Raw genomic sequence first — 13,080 nt, 5'->3', positions numbered from 1 at the left:
TTTAATCTGTACCTTTTCTTTGCTAAATTTTTTATAAAATTAACTAAAAAAACATGAAATAATCAATAATTAACAGGCCAGAGAAATAGTGAAATAGGAAGGTTAAAGTACATTAATTGCAATTACCAATTTCCCATCAAGAACTGTGCCAACAAATCTTTTAAAGTATGGCAATCAATCTGAACTAATCAAAAAAGTATAAATTTTCTAAGTATTATATTTCAGAAAGTGTTGAAATCTCATATATTTTACTTTTCTTTTTCTGTAAAGATGTCTAAAACAATTTTGGTAAAATAAAATCTTTAGAGACATACTTTATTTCCATTGTGTTATGCTAAAAGTCATAACATATTTAGGTACTTTACTTCTCCCTATTCTTTCATTCCTTTTCATCTCTCTTTGGTAGCTGCCATCAACCATGGACTAAAACCCAAATGACTGACACGGCATCAATAAACTGGCTTTTACCTATCTCTATAGTGTCAATGCTAATTGTCTGGTAATGGAGTGATATTTACGTATTTATTCATGAAAGAGACACGGCACTGGCCAATAAGAAGGACATGAACCCTCAAAGTAGAAGCCAGCAGGTTTCTACTTTGTACCAGGCTGTACCACCAGGCTGAACTCCAGCGTTGCTTCTAAACTACTGGTAATTATTTGCAATTTTCTGTTCAGGTCATGCATTTCATGACTTCAGATTTTCGCAATAGATATTCTACCCTCTTTTCTTCCATGGTCTCTTCTTTAAAAACCACTCATATTTAGTTCTTGTTCTTCTAAATAACTAAACAGAGTTAATCAAAGCCTTCTCTTGTTATCTTTTATACAGACATGACTTTTATCACAGAGAATGGTGATTATCTGCTTATTTTTCTGTCCCAATAGTCTTTCTGAAACTTGAGGGTAGTCTCCCTGCCTTATTCACAGTCTTAGCAAACAGCATAGCAAAATTTTGTTGCAGTGAATTCAGTTGTTATGCCCTAAGTACACCTTTGTGGTACAATATAATGGAATGGGCTTTAGAGCCAGGTGTGCCTAGGTTTGTGTTTCAACTTTGCAGCTTATTATTTATGTAATTGAGTTCATTGGAGACTCAGCTTACCATGTCTCTTCTGAGATTTGAAAAATAGATCTATATATTAAAAATGTTTTAAAAGTCATTTTCTTAACACAATTCAACCCACACAAGCCTAAGATAATTAGCAGAAGCTAGAGCATACACGAAAGCATCTTGCTTTCCCAAGGTCTGTGTGCCCTACATGCTCTAGTTTCTGCGGAGTTCTTCCCCCTTCCCTGCCATTTGCTGTGCTCTAGTGGCACTTGTCTTTTTGCTCTTCCTCAATGACATTAGGAAAATGCATATCTCAGGGCCTTTGTCTTGCTTTTTTTTTTTTTTTTGTGGGAGCTGGGGGATGGCAGTGGCCTTGAATAGTCTTTCCACAAGCATTCACATGCTTTTTGTCGCCTTCTCAGAAAGGTCTTACCTGACTTCCTACCTAAAATGGAATCCGTGTCATTCTCAGTCATCTCCCAGACTTTATCAGGCTCAACCTTACCTGCCATTGTGCCTTCTATTTCTTGGTTTTTTCATTTTTCTGCCTGTGCCATTAAAATATTAATATAAGCCTTCTGAAGGAGGAGGTTTTGTTTATTATTTTATTCCCATTATCTAGAACCTTATTCAATATACTGAATGAATGAGTTAAAGGAATGGATGGGTTATTGAATCAATTTCCATCTATGCTTAGGTTGTTAGGTCATAGGATTAAGTTAGGCACACTTGAAAGATGTAACTTACTCATGAACATAGTCCATAGGAAACACTGGTAACAAACAGCATGAGACAAACACACTACCTGACTTAAAGAGGTAGTGCTGCTTCTGAGCTGAAAAATGTCTGGTGCTCTAGCTGCACTTGTCCTTTTGCTCTTCCTCAATAACATTAGGCACAGGGGTGTCTCAGGATATGCATGAAGGGTGAGGAAAGTTTTGAAGAGAAATGAAGGTAATAGAGTCTAACCTAAAAAAAGTCATGAAATTCAGTCCTCAGTTTTGTGCTGGCAATGCAAATCACAGCTGTGATACTCAAAGCTGCAGAAGACTAAATTGTTCTCCATTAGGAATGGAATGTAGCAGTGGTTGCCACGGTAAATAATTAATGTCTGACTGCCTCAAATCAGCCCTTTCTCTATTATTTTGGCAACCCATACCTGTGCCTGTGAGGGATTTAACTTGTACAGATCTCCTCAAACAAAAACATCACAACATAGAATTGAATCTTGAGAAATAAAACATTTAGACATGCTTTCTGTTTGCAATAAAAATAGTTACAGAAGGCACTGGATGGCTCAACTAATAGGAAAGCCAGTCTGTCACGTCTGGGTCAGCATCAAATCTGGCCCAAGTCAGTAGTAAATTAACGTCATTGCCATCTGACAGCTGCTTAGAAGGCTTATGTAGAATGAGTTGTTGTCAGTCCTGCTCTTAGCAAACAGGTGCCCAGATGACAACACCAGCTCTAACAATTGGCACTGATTAGCATCCTTCCTGGCATTGTCGGTGAAAAGCACTCGGGACAACTACCTTGTAATATTTTTACACACTGGTGAGACTATTCGTTGTCTTTATACAGGGTATAAAGAATGTTTGAATAACATACGTTTCTGTCCAGAACGTATTTAGTTGAAAGACAATTTCCCAGTTCTTGATCTTCTATCCACAACACATGCATACTGTGAAGAGTTCTCTTTTTTTTGCCTTATGTATACCCTTTCACTACCTATTTCCTAGAATGACATGTCCAAGTTTATCTGCTAGATTGTTTTCCCTTTTTTCTTTCTGGATTGTGAAGTTGAGAATAAATGGGTTTGCTCATCTTACCTCTTCCTTGTTTCAAACTGTCCTTTATTTGCATTCTACTTCTCCTCCTTTATTGTCATCTCTATGGTTTAATTCTATGGTTATTTCTAAGGTTTTGAATCCCATCCAATCCCTTCTTCAATATTTCTCTCTCAAAAAAAAATTGCCTGATATCATATATCTTATTTAAATATCAACTTCTCTTATTGCTACTTCCTTTCAACTACTGTTTTCTCCCTGGTTGTCTTCAAAATCAATATCAGAGGTACAAAATTTCGTTTGAGCCCAACAACTTTTTAAGTTGTAAATTAAAATTTCCAGTTACCTACAAAGTATGCTTTCTGGAAATCTTGTTAGTATGTCATGTCTAAGTAGCAGTTGTAATAATAAAACCTAGATTTAAATTGTGGTTCTACTACTTATTACAAAGAACCATTGGAAAAATTATTTAACTCTCTCCTAGGATTATTTGATTTATCTGTAAAAAGGAGAAAATAATCATGTTGTTATTATGATGGGTTAATATAAAAATAGAGGTTAAAAGTGGACATTCAGTGACTGTTTCCTCTTCTCCCAAATTCAAGATCCAATTTCTCAAAATGCTAGCTATATAGTGTTTCTCATCTCTATCCTTTTCCTATAGACACGAGATGGATCCTGGTATAGGTCTTCAGTACTTAACTTCCAGAAGGTTGATTCTTTCTTCAACTGAATCTAATTGGCTATTTATTCTATTCATTAATTTCAATGACAATATTTTACTTATAGAAGTTCTGTTTAAAGTTTTTCATATTCTTTAATTATTTGTTCTTTCACATCTTAATGATTTTAATTATTTCTGTTCTTTCATGTCTTAACGATTTTAAACAATATATTATAGTTTAAAAAATATTTCCTATTCTCTTAAATTTCTTGTTTTGCTGAGTCTCCTGATTCCTGCATTTGCTGATTCTTCTTCATAATGTTTTGCTTTATGATATTTATAATTATTGTAAACTTATATTCAGTGGGATATATTTATCTTTTGGGAGCCCCAAGTGCCTGGTTTGTGAAACAGTTGTTAGGGATGCTTTTGAGTGCATTTCTCTGGGTGTGGAGCCTTCAGGCAGTTCACTGGTCCTGAATCAATTTATGCAAATTTTGATGTTAATTCCATCTGTTCTTGGTTCAGACTAGGAGTTTCCATTTCTGAAAGGCAATTCATTTCCTCTTCTCCAAGAAACTCTGTATGAATTACAAATTTCTTAGACACATTGCAGGCCTGAGAATGCATAGGGTTTTTCTACTTCATGAGGCTAGAGCAGCAATACAGTGCTGGGTCATTGCTGGAGGCTTGGAAGGGCATCGCTGCTTGTGTGAGAGGTGTCGTTAGCATCCTCACAAAGGCTTGAGGACCTCAGCTTCTAGCAGCCAAGGCTTATGTATGATCTAACACTCCAATAGCTTTTTCCTACAGTTCTGGCTTTGATATCCCCCTGCGTTAATTTCCAATACCTAAGGATTCCTAGGTCTTTCTTTTGAGAGAAGCTGTAAGTCAATATTTGAAAATATATACTTCCTATAGTTTATGCAGAAGTCATTATGATCTATAATGGTCAGCTTGGTTCACCCCACTGCTCTATTACGACCACTACAAGTACCCTAGTAACAATCTGTCTAAATTTCTCACCACTTCTCCCTGCAATAATCATGGATTCTGTCTTTGCTCCCTGACTCATGCTATTCTGTCACTTTAAATGCTCTCCCAAAATCCTCTCATTAAATTGTTCTCTCTCTTTTCTCCTTCATGAATTCTTTTTGGATAACTGCAATCATGATATGATCTCTATTTTCAGGCTCATAGAAGTAATCTTGCTGTATCTTATATTACTATAGTGTTTGTGTTGTTATCTTATCCATTCCACTAGACCATAAACTCCTAAAGAGCCTGTAGTTTCTTCTTCATCTTTGTTTCCCCTATAATCTCTAAAACACTATGTGACACACAAAAGTACCTGTTCAAAGGGCTTGCTGAATTGAACTAAAACTACAGGAGGATTTTATTTTACTTTCAACTATAATCCACAAATGTTGGCAAGGTAAAAGCAGTAGTCCATAATTATTCAAAACAAAGAAATATGTAATAATTGGAGAACTTTTACACTTCCTGACAATTGCTTTGTAAACTATATCCAATTAATATAAGTAGGCAAATGAATTCAGAAATTTTAGACATCTACAGTTATATACTTGCTACCTTTAGAAAATAATAACAACAATCATTTATCATTCTGATTATATCGCAAGCATGAGACTACATGTTTTATAAGGGGTACCTCACTTGAGCTTTAAAACAATCCTTGGAGGTGCCATAATGATTCACATTTACAGATGAAGGAGTGGAGACTTAGTAAGGTTAACTGTATTCTCCAGGATTGCACAGCTCCTAAGTAGTGACTATGGAGATTTGAGCCCAGGCAGTCTGATCCTTAGTTCATGTGCTTAACTAATACTATATGCTTCACTCAGGTTTTATATGGTGCTTTCATTAGAAATTGTCAAAATGCTTATTTTGACAATACTTAAATGTGTTCGTATGTTTAATCTGTTCAGAATATTTAAAAATCATTATCAACCATGTTTGCGTTAAGGAGAAATTCAATCTTTTTCATATGAAGAAACAAAAGACATGAAACAACTCACCGGACTCTTGAGGTATTGAAAATTATTTGAGTAGTAGTTGTTTTTATGGAATATAATGTGTAAGTGTTTCTAAAGCCATTTACCAATACCTATAGAAGATTTTGTAGGTAGTTTTACTCAAGTGGAGGTTGAATAAAACCCAAGGTTACCTTAAGGACTCCATTTCCTTTGGGTAGTGTGTTTTGATTATTGTAATTTAATCATGGAAATAATTCAGAAAGATTTTTTGTAATTTTCATATTTCCTTTTAAAATTATAATTATCAGTGATTATGCTTGCTCACATTGCAACACTGTGAGCATTATTGCTCCAAAGGACAAGTCTTAAAAGTTTCTGTGTCATTCATATTTACTACTATTGAGAAGATCAACAGTGAAAGGGGGAAAAATGAGTCTAAAAATAGTTGCTCTTCAGAGTTCAGGATTAAGCCTCCTTGTTCTTTTTATAGAGAGATGTGGAGAGGGTCATGGTTTAAAGAGTAGGTGTGTTTCTGAAATAATCTTATTCTTTTCATTTCAAGCCTCCCACTGCCAGCCACAGTTGCCGCTATTGTGTGAATATTAAAAAAAGCTTTATCGTAGTTGCTCTGTGCAAATGATACATTTTAAACATCATATATTTATATATTATTTTCAGCATCAACTCCTACAGCCCATCTGCAAGGTATGTTAAAGGCTTTCACAGTTCTAAGTGGCTTCAATTAAAATATAATTATACATAGAGCTTTTTTCATAAAGCAACAATCTAAATATACATCTTTTAATTTGGTTCATAATCTGTAATTTCCTAAGACCAAAGTCACTCATTGGACAATGGCATTTGATTATTTATAAATCTACCTGAAGTCTCCAGGAAATATAGAGATTATTCTATGTGAAAAAGAAGGTATACCCTTAGTTCTGGTAAATGAATATTTCTTAATTTTCCCTATGTTTGATATGAAGAGTTTGTGTTCATCTCAGAGTTGCCCTAAAGTGGAAACATCAAGTCTGAAAATAAAATCATTGTCTGGAGACGATATGATAGGGCAGATTTGGTCCAGAATTTCACTGCATAAATCATATAGGTATCACATAGAACTCAGAATTGTGTGTTGAACAGCATTTGGCCAAAAGTGCTTCAGATATCCCAGTTTCTTGTCTGAGGAATATATGAAGTGAGAGATTGGACAGCATGAATTTGAGAACTGAAAATTATTGTTGGGAATAAACTGAGCCATGGAGAAAATTGAGTCAGGTATAAACTGTGCATATTTTGCTGTAAAACCTGAAATTTCCAAAATAAGAATGAGAGCATAGTAAATTTGCCTATCCAATATAAACAAGGAATAGCTTTAATTTCAGAGTTTTTGGCTAGAATTTGACAAAACTGCAATCCTGAGCAAAGGACATATGTAGGTGAGACGTCTTTTCTAAACATCAAACAAATCTAGATGTTCTCATAAATATTTTGAGCCAGCAGATGGAACTAGAGCATGCTCTGTGAGCTCAAAACAGTATAGTGGCCACAGACTGGTGCCCAAGCTTTTAGAAACCCCCCCAATCAGAAGCAGAGCACTAAGTAACATGATGTTTCTCTGTAGATTTCTCAATTCTATTTCCATTACTTGACTTTTCTGGTTCTAGGGATTGTACACCAGTCAGAATAGGATAGATTATGCTGTACTAACTACTTCAAAATCTCAGTACCTGAAAGCCACAAAGGAATATTTATCACACTGCATATGCAACCCACATCATCAGGGAGGCTCTGTTTATTACAGTCCTTCAAGGGCTTGAGATGACGGAGGATAAAAGACCTTACAATGGCAATGAATGACACTCTCAGGCCTGACACGGCAATGGTCACCTCCATGCACAACCAATTGACCAGAACTAGTCACACAGGTACCTAACATCAAGGGGGTGAGGAAGTACAATCCTCCCATATGCCCAGAAGAGGAAAATCAGATATCACCTAATATAATATGTTTTGTGATGGTATGATGCTAACTAACAGTCATTTTACTTCTTTGCCTCTCTCTAATGCCAATGGATTGATTCATCAAAATATCAACGCTGGATAAAATCTACCACAGTGTTTCTCAAACTTTAATGTGCAGTGAATCACAAAGAGCACTTTTCAAAGTTGCTGATTCTGATAACGTAAGTCTGGGGCAGTCTAAGATGCTACATTTCTAACAAGCTCTCAGGTGCTGCGGATACTTCTGGTCCTCAGAAAACATTCTGAATAGCAAGGCTTTAACAAATACCTTCCCTGCACCTGCATACAAGTAGCTCAACTTTGTTGGAGAAAAATCATAACTAAACTGACAGCTATACTCTAAATTCTGTATTTCAGACTTCAGGTTGTACACAATGCAGCCTGCTAATCCTATTATATTTCTCTAATAGGCTTATTTTCAACCTTCTGGAAATTACTGTTTTATACCTTTTCATCTCTCTTGGAAAGACACATATTTCCTCCTAAATCCTCACTCTTAGCTAATGATCCTGCCTCATACTAAATGGAGAAAAAAAAATCCATCAGATGAAAACCCCATAATCTCTCCCACACAAAACCCACTAAGCTCTTTTCACTATATTCATCTTTCCCATCTGCTTTCCTCTGGTTATAAAGGAGAAAGTATCTTTTTTCCTACCAAAGTGAATTTTTTGACTTTTGCTATGGCTAACATTTCTTTTTGCCTTCTTGGGTTTTCTTTAATTTTTCATGTTTCTCTTCTAAATTTTTACTGGATAATTTATTTTAACATATAAAAATGTTATAATATTTCTCATTTAAAACAAAACAAAATAATACAAAACCCATTTTTGGCCTTACACATCCTCCTAACTACTACCCTATTCTTCTGCTCTCATTCATTATCAAAATTTAGAAAGGGATGAATACACAACCATTTTTTACTTCCTAATCTCCTGTTCTTTGTGTTGATGACTTCCAAAATTATTTCCTGTCCAGAAATTAGAATCTGAGTTTCCGACTCCCATATCCAATTACATTCTCCAGATTTAATAGAAACAACCTTTGGCAACCCAAAACCTCATCTGTCCCAAATTATTCCTCATGGCCCTGCCTTCCCTGCCTCAGAAAAATGACATTATAACCAGCCAAATGTGATTACTAACCTTAATAAAAGACACCATCATCTCTCGTCTGGATTACTGCAGCAGGTTTCAAAGTTTCCAGTCCTGCCACCCTATGGTCTATCCTCCATAGAAACCTCATATGACCCTCTTTAATTAGATCTAATCAAACCATCCCTCTTCTCAATGCGTTCCCATTGCACTTAGTATTAAATCCAAACTCCTAGCAAAGGCCTTAAGGCACAGCTCTCTCCAGCCTCATGTCATGACACTCTCTTCTTGCTTACTACCTCTGGCCAGTAGATCTTTTTGCCTTCTTAAAGACCTCAAGGTATTTCCATATGTTATTTTCGCTACATGGAATGTGCTGTCATTTCCTGACATAGTCATTCTCTCTACCGTTTACATGTTTATCTCATGCATTCATCTCATCTTTCAGGTCACAGTATTAAATGTTATTTCTAAGAAGAAATAGAGAGACCTCACGGTTTTTTATTTTATTTTATTTTAATCTGAAGTCATTTCCAAACATTATTCTGTATGTTGGCACCCTGCTAATTTCCTTTAACATGTAAGAATTTGTAATTATTTTTAATCTCATCTCCTGTCTATTTATATTTACATTGAATTTATTGTGTGTTACATTCAAGTTGCTTCTCCAGGTCCTTGAGCTCTACTTGGCACATAGTTAAAGGTCAATGATTATTTGTATAATGAATTAATGGGTAGATGAATGGATACATAAATGATTGAATAACACAGTATAGTTTCTTTTGTAATTTTTTTCCCTTTGGTATTAGTCTAAATATACTTTTCTATACAATTATATTCAATTACAATTATACTATACAATTATATATATACTATATATATGTTATATACTATACAATTATATTCTATCCTATAAATAAGTTTCACTTCAAAAAGTTTCAGACAAGATCAGGCCCATTCAGGGTGGTATGGCCGTGAAGACACTTCAAAAAGTTTCAATGCCTAAAACTGACTCTAACATTTATCCTCCAAGCCACACTAAAGGCATACTTTGGGAGAAGCTTAAAAATCTCCTCAGCTTTTAGTGATATAATCAGTAGTAAGTTATAAGGTTAAAAATGGAAAAAAAGTATATTTATTAGAGATATTTCATATACATATTAGGCTTCCTTAAAGTTTCCAAGGGAACACAATCATATGTGACTAAAGATTATTTTTCTTTTTTATAATACAATTTAAATTTACTGGTTTGGGATAATGTCTCACTTATATAAGACCAATGATTTTGTCATTGCAACTAGAAAAACTCACATAAATTACAAAAATGGCACTTTCAAGGACATCAGAGAGCTATGTAAGTAGTGAGAATGAGATGAACTAAATTTCCAGAAAGTAGAGATCTTTTCTGAGGTAAGCCAAATATTTAATTCATTTTTTTTTCTCCTGCGAAAGTTTCTTAATTCTGGGTAAGAATTGAGGGTCAAGTATGGGTGAGGCAGAGCACCTCTCGGGTAGAAAGATAAATGAATATAATTTGGTTAGCCAGAGATGGAAAAATATAGTGAAAATTTGAGGGGCCCTAAAAATCCTGCTGAGATTTTTTTTTCTCGTGAGACATTTGCTGAGCTTCTGCCCTGTGTAAAAAGCTGAGGAGATAGGATGAAGACTTCTTAAATGCAGAATTGCAATTTTCCCTTTTCTTTAAGAGCTTTGGGAACTGAGGGAAGAGTCCAGTGTTAAGCACCCAGTTGGTCTCACCCTCAAGACAGCTGACAGATTTGAAGTTGCTTGGGCAGAAAGCTAGAACATGGAACTAGCAACTTCTGAAGGCTGAGCTGAATCTCCCTCTGTCTCTCAGAGCTGACAGGATGGGCACATGTAGGCTCTACAAACATCATGGAGAAAGGCAGCCTAAGCAGATATAGTCTTATTAAAAGTGCAAAACAGCCCTGACCCAGATCAATTTCCGAATGAATTAAAGTATCAACTCCTCACTGTATTTGAATAGCTAAGGAAAGGAAGGATACTTTTTGGGATACATTAGCCGGTATGATTTGAAACCCATATGTTTATTTTATGCAATGTCTGACATTCAATAAAATATTACCAGATATGAAAAGTGGCCAGGAGATATGACAGACAAAAAGAAAAGCCAAGTAGACTCACAGATTATGCAGATGTTAGAGTTATAAATGTACTTTGGGAGGCCGAGGCGGGCAGATCACGAGGTCAGGAGTTCGAGACCAGCCCGGCCAACATGATGAAAACCCGTTTCTACTGAAAATACAAAAATTAGCCAGGCGTGGTGGCAGGCACCTGTAATCCCAGCTACTCAGGAGGCTGAGGCAGGAGAATCGCTTGAACCTGGGAGGCAGAGGTTGCAGTGAGCCGAGATCGCACCGTTGCACTCCAGCCTGGGCAACAGAGTGAGACTCTGTCTAAAATAAATAAATAAATACATACATAACAAAATAGATATTGTCCATTCTTTGGAGAACCCCAAAAGTGTTGTGATCTTAAAAACAGAAACAAAGTGTATTCTAGACTAGCAGTCAGTAAACTACAGCCTGCAGGCCAAATCCAACCCATTGCTTGTTTTTGTATAAGTTTTGCTGAAACACAGTCATGCCCATTTGTTATTTACCGTCTGTAGCTGTGCTCTTGTGATACAAAGCAGAGTTGAATAGTTGCAACATAAGCCATATGGCATGTAAAGTATTTACTAAAGTATTTACTATCTTGTTCTTATAGAAGCAGTTCACCAGCCCTGTTCTAGACTTATAATAGAATACATGAAGTCAATACAATTGAAAGTTTTACAGGCATAATGGAAAACTCATTAGGAATTTCTGAAATATGTTGTAAACTCTGACATATGAATTGCTTAGAAAAGAAAGATTTAAATAACACCTCCCTTCCAAGTTTGTTTGTTTCCCATCAGCTTCAATAAAAGTGAGCTATTATTATTTGCTGTAAACACAGTGAACACATAATTTTATTCAGGACCACATGTTAAAAACTCCATAACTGTGGAGCTGAACTCAGATCTCAAAACTCTAACAGGTGGTTCTGAATAAAATAAAGAGACTTCTGCCCATTTTAGAGAAAGCAATACTCTTTAACTTTTCCTTGTTATTGTTGGGTTCTGCAATGATTATTTGAATTCCGTAAGTGAGTACTCACAACATTTTGGAGCGTGGTGACAAGAATTAAAAGGCAGTAAAATGCTATGTCTTGAGTACTAAGTTGTCCACATGATTTCATGAGAGGACCATGTAGTTAGAAATACATGTATATGGATACGAAAATCAATGTTATAATTAGTAATAATAATAACTCACAGTTACTGAATGTGTACTACGGTCTGGTAACAATCCTGTTTAATTGATCTGGAGTGACTTCCTTATTGATTCAGGGTTAAGAACTTCCACATGATAATAATGTTGTCAGGATTAAGAACTACTGATTTAGGTGCTCCCTGCTTTTCCATGACTTGTCATGTTCCAGCCTTATTGTATTACATAGAACTTGCAGAACAGGTAACTCCTGTCTCACAGGCTCACTCACCCCCACCTAATTGGTGAATACTTGAAAATTAAAATCATCTGCTAGTTCCTATGACCAGCTGAACCTGGGCATTCGTTTACTGGTTTCTTAATTGCTCATTAAAGAAACAATAAGGCAGGCATACTTTTTAGCTCAATACATATTTGTTGTAAACGAGACCTATGATGGTATTGTTTTGTTTTCTTCCCCCAAATAAGCTGAAGTAATAAAATGTGTTATCGTCTTTTAGGCAATGTGCTGAGCATTTGTGCAATGAGATGGTGACCAAAAAAGTGTGATATGTGAGGAGTTTTGTTGCATTAACTTGAGAGAAAGTAGGGAGAAAAAAGGAAAGCAAATATTCTCCTACTTTCTGTCTCTTTCTCTTTGTCTCAGTTTCTTTGTCTCTCTGTCTGTAGCTCCAGCTATCTGTTCTAATAAACTACCCATAAGAGTAGAGGAAAGTAGGAGAAATAAAGTCCTTAAGTGGGATTCAAGTTCTTTAACATATGTAAAAAATTTTAGGTAAAGATGACTAAATAATCACTCCAACATTTGTATCTGTTTGTTCAATGAAGATTTGAATCATAGAAACAGAGTTTTAAGGAACAATAACCTAAAAGGGGACATTTATACCTAACTCTTCATATTTCCCTATGGAAGAGCTTCCATTAGAGTAGTATCTTTAGCCTTTCTCCATCTTCATCACTCACTCATCTCCAGGGAAGGAGGAGTGATATACCTGTCCAATAAATTTAGGAGAAAGCATTGGTATGCTTGGATCAACCCCCTTCGCTTTAGATTTGTCTACCTACAGGGGCATACATTCTGCCAGTTACACACAGCTTGTCTCCACAGGTGTGTGTTTGTATGTATGTAAAAGAGAGGAAGAGGAGGAAGAGGAGAGAAGAGG

General features: G+C 35.7%; 1 protein-coding gene across 2 annotated transcripts in view; it reads right to left on the bottom strand.

The window, feature by feature from the left end:
• Positions 1-13,080, bottom strand: part of ADGRB3 (adhesion G protein-coupled receptor B3) — a 750,487-nt gene that overhangs the window by 396,061 nt on the left and 341,346 nt on the right. The window lies entirely within an intron of this gene.

This window comes from Pan paniscus, chromosome 5 (genome assembly GCF_029289425.2).
Source record: "Pan paniscus chromosome 5, NHGRI_mPanPan1-v2.0_pri, whole genome shotgun sequence".
Lineage (NCBI taxonomy): Eukaryota > Metazoa > Chordata > Mammalia > Primates > Hominidae > Pan > Pan paniscus.
This window is presented reverse-complemented; position numbering and strand designations above follow the sequence as displayed.